General features: G+C 38.6%; 1 pseudogene; it reads left to right on the forward strand.

The window, feature by feature from the left end:
- Positions 1-8,294: 8,294 nt before the first annotated feature.
- LOC121102278 lies at positions 8,295-8,513 on the forward strand (annotated as a pseudogene).
- Positions 8,514-10,515: the final 2,002 nt, after the last annotated feature.

The following is a 10,515-nucleotide window of genomic DNA, read 5'->3' on the forward strand; positions in this document are numbered from 1 at the left end:
GTGTGGTATTGATGTAAGAACAGATATACAGATCAGCGAACAGAAAAGCATACACACACACACACACACACACACACATATATTCCATACATACAAAATATAATATACATAAAATCAACATATGTAAATTATATATATAACTTATTTTTGGCAAAGGTACCAAAGTAATTCAATAAGGAAAAATTACACTCTTTTTAAACAAAGAGTGCTGGAACAACCAGATATCCTAATACAAAAACCAAACATCTACTATGACCTCATCCTAGATACAACAGTTACGTTGAAATGGATCCTATATCAAAACATAGAACCTAAAATCATAAAACTTTAGGAGAAAAATAGTAGGAGAATATGTTAGGGAGGGTAAGAGCTTGTTAGAACACAAAAACACAAACCATAAAAGAAAAATTAATACATTGGTCTTCATCAAAATTTTAAAATTCTGCTCTTTAGAAGACATCATTAAGAATATGAAAAGACAGGGGCGCCTGGGTGGCTCAGCCTTTAAGCATCTGCCTTCGGCTCAGGTCATGATCCCAGGGTCCTGGGATCGAGCCCCACATAGGGGCTCCCTGCTCAGCAGGAAGCCTGCTTCTCCCTTTCCCTCTGCCCCTGCTTGTGTTCCCTGTCTCGTTGGCTGTCTCTCTCTCTGTCAAATAAATAAACAGAATCTTAAAAAAAAAAAAAAAGAAAGTGAAAAGACAAGCCACAGACTGGGAGAAAATATTCACAGTACATAAATCAGATAAAAGACTTGTGTCAAGAATATATAAACACTTGCAACCTGATAGTAAGAAGACAACCCAATTTTAAAAATGGGCAAAAGATTTGAACAGCCACTTCACAAAAAAGATGTGTGAATGGTAAATAAACACATTAAAAGATATTTAATATCATTAGTCATCAAGGAATTGCAAATTAAAACCACTATTTATCCAGCAGAATGGCTAAAGTTTAAAATATTGAGCATATGAAGTGTTTATGAGGGTGTGGAGAAGCCAGAGCTCTCATACAGTGCTAAGGGGAATATAAAATAGTACAACCAATTTGAAAAACAGTTTGGAAGTTTCTTAAAAAGGTAAACTTTTACCGACTAAATGACTTAGCTATGTCACTTCTAGGTATTAAACCCAGAGAAATGGAAGCTTATGTCTAGACAAAGACTTGTACACAAATATTCATAACAGCTTTATTTGTAAAAGCCCCAAAATGGAAGCTATCCAAATGTTCATCATTTGATGAATGGAAAAACAAATTGTGGTAAATTCATATAACTGAATACTACTCATCAATTAAAAGGAACAAATTATTGGTATATTCATCAACATGGATGAATCCCAAAATTGTTATGCTGAGTGAAAGAAGCCAGACCAAGACAAGTACATATTGCATGAGTCCATTAATATCAAATTATAGAAAATGCAAATTAAGATGTAGTCACAGAAAGCAGATCAGTACAGACCTGGAGATGAGGGTGGAGGGAAGAACGGATTAAAAAGGGGCACAAGGAAACTTTGGGGGGATGAAGGAAACATTATTTTCATTGTGGTGATTGTTTCACAAGTGTTTACATATGTCAAAATGGAGTGAATTTTATACTCTAGATACGTGCAGTTTAGTGTACTTCAATTACACATCAAGAAAGTTTTAAAATATTTTTGAAAGGAAATCCAACTACTGGGGTGCTTGGGTGGCTCAGTGGGTTAAGCATCTGCCTTTGGCTCAGGTCATGATCCCAGCGTCCTGGGATGGAGCCCCCACCGGGGGGGGGGGTCCCTGCTCAGCGGGGAGTCTGCTTCTCCCCTCCCTCCACTGCCCCCGCTTGTGCTTTCTCTCTCTCGCTCACTCTCTCTCAAATAAATAAATAAATAAATAAATATCTTAAAAAAAAGAAACCAACTACCAGGACACTACAACATATATGACTCTCAAAATCATTATGCCAAGTGAAAGAAGGCAGACACAAAATAGCACATATTATGATTCCGTTTACATGAAATTTTAGAAACGACAAATCTAATCTATAGTGATAGCCTGAGGCCAGGTTGGGCAGTGGAGATTAACCGAGAAGGAACACAGATGTATATATTTGTCAAAACTCATCAACTGTACACTCTAAAAGTGTGCATTTTATTGCATGTAAATTATAGTTCAATAAAGTTGATTAAAAATTCAAACCTTCCTGGGGCGCCTGGGTGGCACAGCGGTTAAGCGTCTGCCTTCGGCTCAGGGCGTGATCCCGGCGTTCTATAATTTGGGAGATAATTTTATATTTAGTAAGAGTGGTAATCACAAGTTAGACGACTCAAAACATTTCATGTTATATCAAGTGAAGCTAGCATCCTACTGTAAAAGTATCTAAAAACAAATAGTTTTGGAATCCTATAAATAAAAAAATTTATATTTATTAAGATCACTAAAGCTTGGGGCGCCTGGGTGGCGCAGTCATTGGGTATCTGCCTTCGGCTCAGGGCGTGATCCTGGTGTTCCGGGATCGAGCCCCACATCAGGCTCCTCCGCTATGAGCCTGCTTCTTCCTCTCCCACTCCCCCTGCTTGTGTTCCCTCTCTCGCTGGCTGTCTCTCTCTGTCAAATAAATAAATAAAATCTTAAAAAAAAAATAAGATAAACGATGAGAATCAGTGAATATAACAAGGTCACTGTTAATGAGGTCAATATACAAAAATCAGTTGTATTTCTACATACCAGAACGATCTGAAAATGAAAGTGTAAAAACTATACCATTACTCTAGATTGGATCTTGGAACCGAAAGAGAACGTGAATGGAAAAGCTGGTGAAATTCAAATGAAGTGTGGAATTCAGTTCATAGTAACGTACCAATGACAGTTTCTTCGATCTGACAAAAGCACCATGGCAATGTAAGATGTAAACAACAGAACAAATTGTATAAGGGTTATACAAGAGCTGTCTGTACTATCTTTGCTCCTTTTCAGTAAATCTAATCTTAGTCCAAAGTAAAAACGTTATGTTTTTTAAAAAATCCTTAAAAATAAAAAATAACATAAAACAAACTGACTTAAATTTCTATCTAATGATATAATTATTTAACAAACCCTTAAAAACAGTACGCTTATTGGACATCTCCAGTGGGATATACCTTAAGGAGAAATCTAGTGACAAGCAAACAAACAGCACACCTTAACCCTTAGTGTATCAGCAAAAATAGCCAATCCCGTTTACCATCGGAATTCAATCTGCTCTTTTCAATCTTTGTATTTTTAAGTTTACAAATAATTTACAGAAGTAAGCATAAGGGCATAGTAAAAAATAATTTTATAAAACCATTTAGGAAGGATTTGAATATAACATGTGATTTTGTATCAAGTAAGTTTTGGCACAAAAACATCATAAACAGTATAGAATGAGGTCACCTGACCTCAGTGAAAAGGGATGGCTCAGGTCCATGTCACAGAACACTGCATAATAAAGTACTTCCTGTTAAATGACTGTCATACCTTTTCGTGTGGTGTCTTTTTTTGGTTTGGGTATTTTTTTTTTTGTCATTCCTTTTTTTGTCTTTAGAAATATATTATTCACTTGTCAATTTTTGAGTCTGAGAAAATTCGTCTAGGTTGTAGATCTTCAGCTGAAGACTCACAGTCTGAAATTGCACTTACACAATCAGTTTCACTGTCACCATTTAAGTCTGGAGTGCTGTTATCTTTCTCATTATATCCACATTCTGATTCATCTAATAATTATGAATCACTCTTCTCTGTCAATTTTCTTCTATTTGCCATTATGGGAAGAAATTTTAAAAAACTCTGTATTCACATATGGGTTTATTAAAAGCTAAAAGCAGGCTACAAAACCAAACCAAAACCAAAACCATTTACAATAGCATTGGAAAACATTCAATACCTAAGAGTGAAACTAGGAAAATTGTTTGAGACCTCTAAGCAGAAAGTTCTAAAACATGTTTGAGAGGAAGTAAATAAGACCTAAATAAACAGGTAGATTGTAAATGGATTTTAAGTCTTCATATTGTAAAGATGTCAGTTCTTGCTTATTTCATCTACAGATACAAGATAATCCCAAGCAAATCCCAGCAAGTTATTTTCATTGTGGAAATTGACAAGCCAATCATAATAAAATTTATATGGAAATGAAAAGGATCTAAAATTTATATGGAAATGAAAAGGATCAAGAATAGGCAAGACAATCTTAAAGAAAAGAAAGAAAACAAAACATAATATCAGAAATTAAGCTATATCTAGCCACAATTATTAAAATAATGTAGTGTTGACACAAGGATAGGGAAATAGACTAATGGAACTGCATAGAGAACCTAAAAACAACTTCACACCTATAGTCACCAGATTTATGTCAATGATGACATTGCAGTTCAGTGGGGGAAAGGATAGTTTCTTCAAAAGATGGTACTAAATCACTTGGTTATCCATTCAGGGGAAAATGTATGTTGACCCCTTCTTCATACCATACACAAAAATGAATTCTATATGGATAGCAGAAAGAAATGTGGATGTGGAAGGGAAAACAATAAAACTTCCAGAAGAAAACTTGGAAAATATCTCTAAAGAGTGGCCAACTTGAAGGAGCTCTCAGTGGCCAATCTGGGGCAGTTTGAACAATAAAGTAAATGATGATAGCCATGGATTATAACCCATAGAATAAAATAAATACACATGGGTCCATGCTGATGTAAGTAAATAGGTGAATAAACGAAGTGGCAGGGGTGGGGATAGCCCTTTCTTACAGAAGAATCCCAATTAATAGATGTAGAAGGAACAATGGAAATTGATAACCATTATTAGGCAAGCATCACGGTAATATTTATTGCATGCAAGAAACACTGATGGATGCTAAAATTAGTGGGCAAATGTTTAAGGAGAAACAGGATATTAGCATAGTCTCAAAGTATCTCCCTTCAAAGTCTTATCAAAGGGCAAAAGAAAACCTTTACAGTGGAAAAAATCTAGCAGACACCACCTCATCCCAGTGATCAGTGTAACTATCAGTAGTAAGAGGGCACGCTGACATCACGTACCTCCTGACATGATGCATGGAGGAGGACAGATGCCACTTCAGTGGTATTCTTGCAAAAAAAAAAAGCATAACCTCAACATAATCATGAGAAAACATCAGACAAACCCAAATTAGGAACATCCTATAAACTAGTCCTCTCCAAAAGTGTGAAGTTTAATGGATTAGTTTCCTATGGCTGCTGTAACAAATTACCACAAACTTAGGGGCTTTAAAACAAAGCACATCTATTGTCTTATGGTTCTGGAGGTCAGAAGTCCAAAGTCAAGTAGTGAAGAGAAGGGCCATATGCACCCCAATGTTCATAGCAGCAATGTCCACAATAGCTAAATCATGGAAGGAGCCGAGATGCCCCTCAACAGATGACTGGATTAAGAAGTCGTGGTCCATATATACCAATGGAATATTACTCAGCTATCAGAAAGAACGAGTTCTCAACATTTGCTGCAACATGGACGGGACTGGAGGAGATAATGCTGAGTGAAATAAGTCAAGCAGAGAAAGACAAATATATGATTTCTCTCATCTATGGAACATAAGAACTAGGATGATCGGTAGGGGAAGAAAGGGATAAAGAAAGGGGGGGTAATCAGAAGGGGGAATGAAACAGGAGAGACTATGGACTATGAGAAACAAACTGAGGGCCTCAGAGGGGAGGGGGGTGGGGGAATGGGATAGACCGGTGATGGGTAGTAAGGAGGGCACGTATTGCATGGTGCACTGGGTGTTATACGCAACTAATGAATCATCGAACTTTACATTGGAAACCAGGGATGTACTGTATGGTGACTAACATAATACAATAAAAAATCATTAAAAAAAAAAGTCCGAAGTCAAGGTGTCGGCAGGGCTGTGTTCCTTCTGAGAGCTCTAAGGGAAGAATCTGTTTGTGTGCCTTTTCAGCTTCTAGAGGCTGTCGGCATTCCTTGGTTAGTGACCCCTTCCTTGCATTACACCATCATCTTGCTACTCTGACTCTGATCTCCTGCCTGCTTCTCCCTGATGGGGACTCTTATGATTGATTAATTGGACCATCTTGGCAAACTCAGGCAAACTCAGGGTGATCACCCCATCTCAAGACCCTTAACTTAATCACACCTGGAAAATCCCTTTTGACATGCATGATAGGATTCACAGGTTCCAGAGATTAGAACACGGACATCTTTGGGGGCCATTATTCAACCTACCACAGTCATGAAAGACAAACTGTCATAGATTGGAGGAGACTAAGGAGACAAAATATTTAAATACAATTGGATCCAGGACCAGAAAAATGTCAGCAGTGGGCCAACGGGCAAAATTCAAGTAAGGTCTATAAATTAGTTAATCATAATGTATCAATGTTCACTTCCTGGTTTCTATAGTTGCACTATGGGTACATAATATGTTCACATTAGGGAAAGTGAGGTGAGGGGTATACCAATTTCTCTGTACTATTTTTTGTAACTTTTTCATAAGTCTCAAATTATTTCAAAATAATTAAAGGAAACAAACAACAGCAACAATGACCCATAATAAAATACTACTACAATTCCACCAAAATGGCTAAAATAAAGAAAAAAAAGACAATACCAACTTGTTGGTGAGGATGAAGGGAAACTCGAATTGTCATTCAACACTGGTGGGAGTATATAAACTGGTAGAGACATTTGGCAAACTCTTTGGCAGTATCTTCTAAAGCTAACTATACCTTCATCCTCTGTGACCCGGCAATTCCATTTCTAAGCACATACCCAACAGAAGTGCAAATATATTTACCAAAAGAGGTGTACAGGGCTGCCACTCCCCCACAGTCTTGAAAGGAGAAGTGAGAGGGACCTCTCAACTGTCTTCAGATATTGGGGGTCACTGCCACTGGGGAGCCACAGTGGCAGAGTGGGGGTGCTGGGCTTGTGAAGGGGGTTGGGTAGGAGGAGGCGGTGGCCTGGACCAGCCACAGGGAATCAAAATACGAAGGAGAAAGAATTCCACCGAAAGCAGGGAAAAGTGGGAAAACTTCAAAAGGACAAAAAACAATAGAACCAGAGTGCTACCGTCAAACAGGTGGAGCTATGGACCTTGAAATTACCACCGAGAAAAACTACAATGTTGGACCCTTCAGCACCTCTTTATAAGGATACCAGAAGCAACCTGTCATATTAAGCCTGATGGATGGCAGATCATTGTGTAAATTACTTTGCATAAATCTAAACTGATTCACTTTTGGTTCATTTGACCTTTGAATTGACCCTGACTTTTTTATTGCTGGTTTCTCTTCCTAGTTTTCACCACCCTGTTTCCACCTTACTAAATATGATCGGCTCACGCGTGTGAATTAAATCATTATTGTTCACGTTTTTACTCTCCTGTCTCTCCACATTACTCTCAATTTGAACATTTCAGCCTGAACATTTCAAATAGGTTTCATATTTCTGTGTCACTTTTCAAACTTTAAAATACGACACCCACCTTCACAATCAACAGTTGCTTTATCCCGGGAATTCCCCTCTATTAGGACAGTAGGCTGTATTTCGGCTTTCATAGCCTGGAGAGATGGAGAGAACACGTACCAGTCCAAGACAGAATAGCCTGAAAGGCTTGGGAAAGAATACAAACAAAAAAATGTCAAAGAACTTGGCCACACGGTTTGTTGTACTTCGACTGTGTGAATTTTTTTTTTTTTTTTTTTGTGATAAAATACTGACTGGCTGTTTTCTAGTCTCACCAAAGAAGAGAGCAGGGAGTAATTGGCTTAAATTGCAGAACATCATTTTCGATAAAAGTGAAGGAAAATTCTGTAGCGTGGGTTTTTGGCAGGAAGGAAGTCTTGGAGGTTGGGGGGAAAGGAGAGAGTGGTGAAGTGGAAAGTGCTTCAGGTGAATGGTGACAAAATAAAAGTGCCAGTTCCTGCTTACCGTAAATGTCACCACATGCAAATCATTTCACTTCTGTGGCACTGTTTCCTCATCTCCAAGATGACTTGATGAACTTCAGATTTCGTTTTTTTAACTATATTGTATAGATTAAGCAGGATCCTCGTGGAGGGACATTTCCCTGCAAGATGTATGGCCAATGGCATTTCTCAGTGTAACAAAATAGTGTTCAAGGTTATGACGGCTGCGGTGTGATTTTTGCCTTTTCCTTATTTTGTTTGAGTCAAGTGCATCAGTACATTTTTTTCCCTTTCCTTTTTCTCTTTAAAATAGAACGTTTGTTATTAGACTAGTATATCTCATGGATACAGATGCAATAATCGTCAACAAACTTTCCGGTGGTGTTGACCTCCCCGTGAGAAGAGAAGAGGCAGCACAAGAAGCCGCACCTGACGCAGAGCCCCAACTCCTACTTCATGGGTGTGAAGTGCCCCGGATGCTACAAAATCACCGTGGGCTTTAGCCACGCACGAATGGGAGTTTCGTGTGTTGGCTGCACCACTGTCCTTTGCCAGTCCACGGGAGGAAACGCAAAGCTTACAGAAGGATGCTCCTGCAGCCGGAAGCAATTCTAAAAGCACCCTGAATCAAGACGAATGAGAAACTCTCCCAGCAAACACATTTTGGGTTAAAAAAAATCCTCAACAAAATACTAGCAAGCAGAATCCAACAGCGTGTTAAAAAGATAAAACACCATGACCAAGTGGGATTTACCCTACAAATGCAAAGGGGGGGGGGTCCAACATCAGAAAATCAGTCGATAGAAAATGCTACATTAATAGAAGGAAGAAAAAGAACCTATAATCATCTCAATTGCATCAGAGGGCATGACCGAGAAAGTGAAAAGACAACCTACAGAATGGGAGGAAGTATCTGTAGATTATATACCTAATAAGGGTCTGGTGTCTAGAACATCTAAGGAACTCTTACCACTCAACACAAAAAGACAAACAACCCGGTTAAAAAATGGACAAAGGATCAGACTAGATGTTTATCCAAAGAAGATATAGGAATATTCAACAAGCACATGGAAAGATGTTCGTCATCTTCAGTCGTCATGGAAATGCAAATCAAAACCACAATGAGGCAATGAGGTACCACTTCGCACTCCCTCGGATGGCTATTACAAAAAACCAGAAAGAAAACAGTGAGCGTTGGTGAGGATGTGGAGAAATTGGAAGTCTCTTACATTGCTAGTGGGAATGGAAAATGGCTCAGCCACTGTGCAAGACAATTTGGTGGTTTCTCATAAAAGTAAACATAGAATTACCACATGACCCAGCAATTTCACTCCTAGGTTTGTACAAAAGAGTTGGAAACAGGTAACAAATAAATACACGAACACTCTCATGTGTATGGGAGTACTGTTTACACGAGCCAGATGGTGAAAAGAAGCCAAATGTCCATCAATGGATGAATGGAAAAACTGTGGTATATAATACAATGGAATGTTACTCAAGCCACAAAGAGGAATGCAGTCGTGATACACGCTATGACATGTGGACGACCCTCAAAAGCGCTATGCTCTGTGAAAAGAAACCAGACACAAAAGGTCACACATATTGTACGATTCCAGTTATACGGAATGTCCAGAATTTACATGAAATATCCAGAATAAACCTGTAGAGGGTGAAGGCAGGTTGATGGCTGTCAGGGGCAGAGGGAGGGGGAAGGAGGAATGGAGAGCATCTGCTTGACATGCATCAGGTTTCCTTTTGGGGCGATAAAAATGGTCTGGAACAAAATAGAGGTGGTTGTTGCACAACATCGTGATCGTACCAAATGCTGCCGGATTGTTCACTTTAAAATGGTTGATTTTATGTGATGGGAATTTTACCTCAATAAGAGAAAAGTTTTAAAAATAGAAAGCTTGAATTTGACTTGTTGCCTATCCACATATGTCCTGGAAAAAAAAGTTTCTGCCTAGTACTTAACTGCTGGCTTATTTTAAAGCAAACATTTAAGGAATGTGGACCTAAATGGGCTCATGGATTACGTGGAGCAGGAAAGTTATTTGGAGACCGACAAAGGGGGATTAGTTGTGGAGCAACTTTCTTATAGTATCTTTCCATCTATGGACATGTGATGAGAAATATTTTACGACTGTTCTGAATCTTAATAAATTGCTCTGAAATTCATGGAGTTAATTCATGAAGTTAGGATCAGACCATAGGAGGGTCTTTTCTTTCTTTCTTTTTTTTTTTTTAAGATTTTATTTATTTGTTTGACAGAGAGAGAGAGAACAAGCAGGGAGAGGGAGAAGGAGAAACAGGCTCCCTGTGGGGGAGCCCGACGTGGGGCTCCATCCCAGGACCCTGGGATCATGACCTGAGCTGGAGGCAGATGCTTAACCGACTGAGCCACCCAAGCACCCCAGGATGGTCTTTTCTTAAGATTTTTTTTTTTAAGATTTGTGCGTTCTTTTCACAAAGTTACGCTTTGAAATGTTTGAGTGCTTTTTGAAAAGTGATTTATATGGAGCACATGAACAATTGTTTAAGTACTAAAAAATAGATACACACCCAAGAATGGACTATTTGTAATGGCTCCTGACTGGAAATTACCCTAATGCCCTTT

The sequence above is a fragment of the Ursus maritimus genome, assembly GCF_017311325.1.
Source record: "Ursus maritimus isolate PB19 chromosome X unlocalized genomic scaffold, ASM1731132v1 scaffold_X1, whole genome shotgun sequence".
Taxonomy (NCBI): Eukaryota; Metazoa; Chordata; class Mammalia; order Carnivora; family Ursidae; genus Ursus; species Ursus maritimus.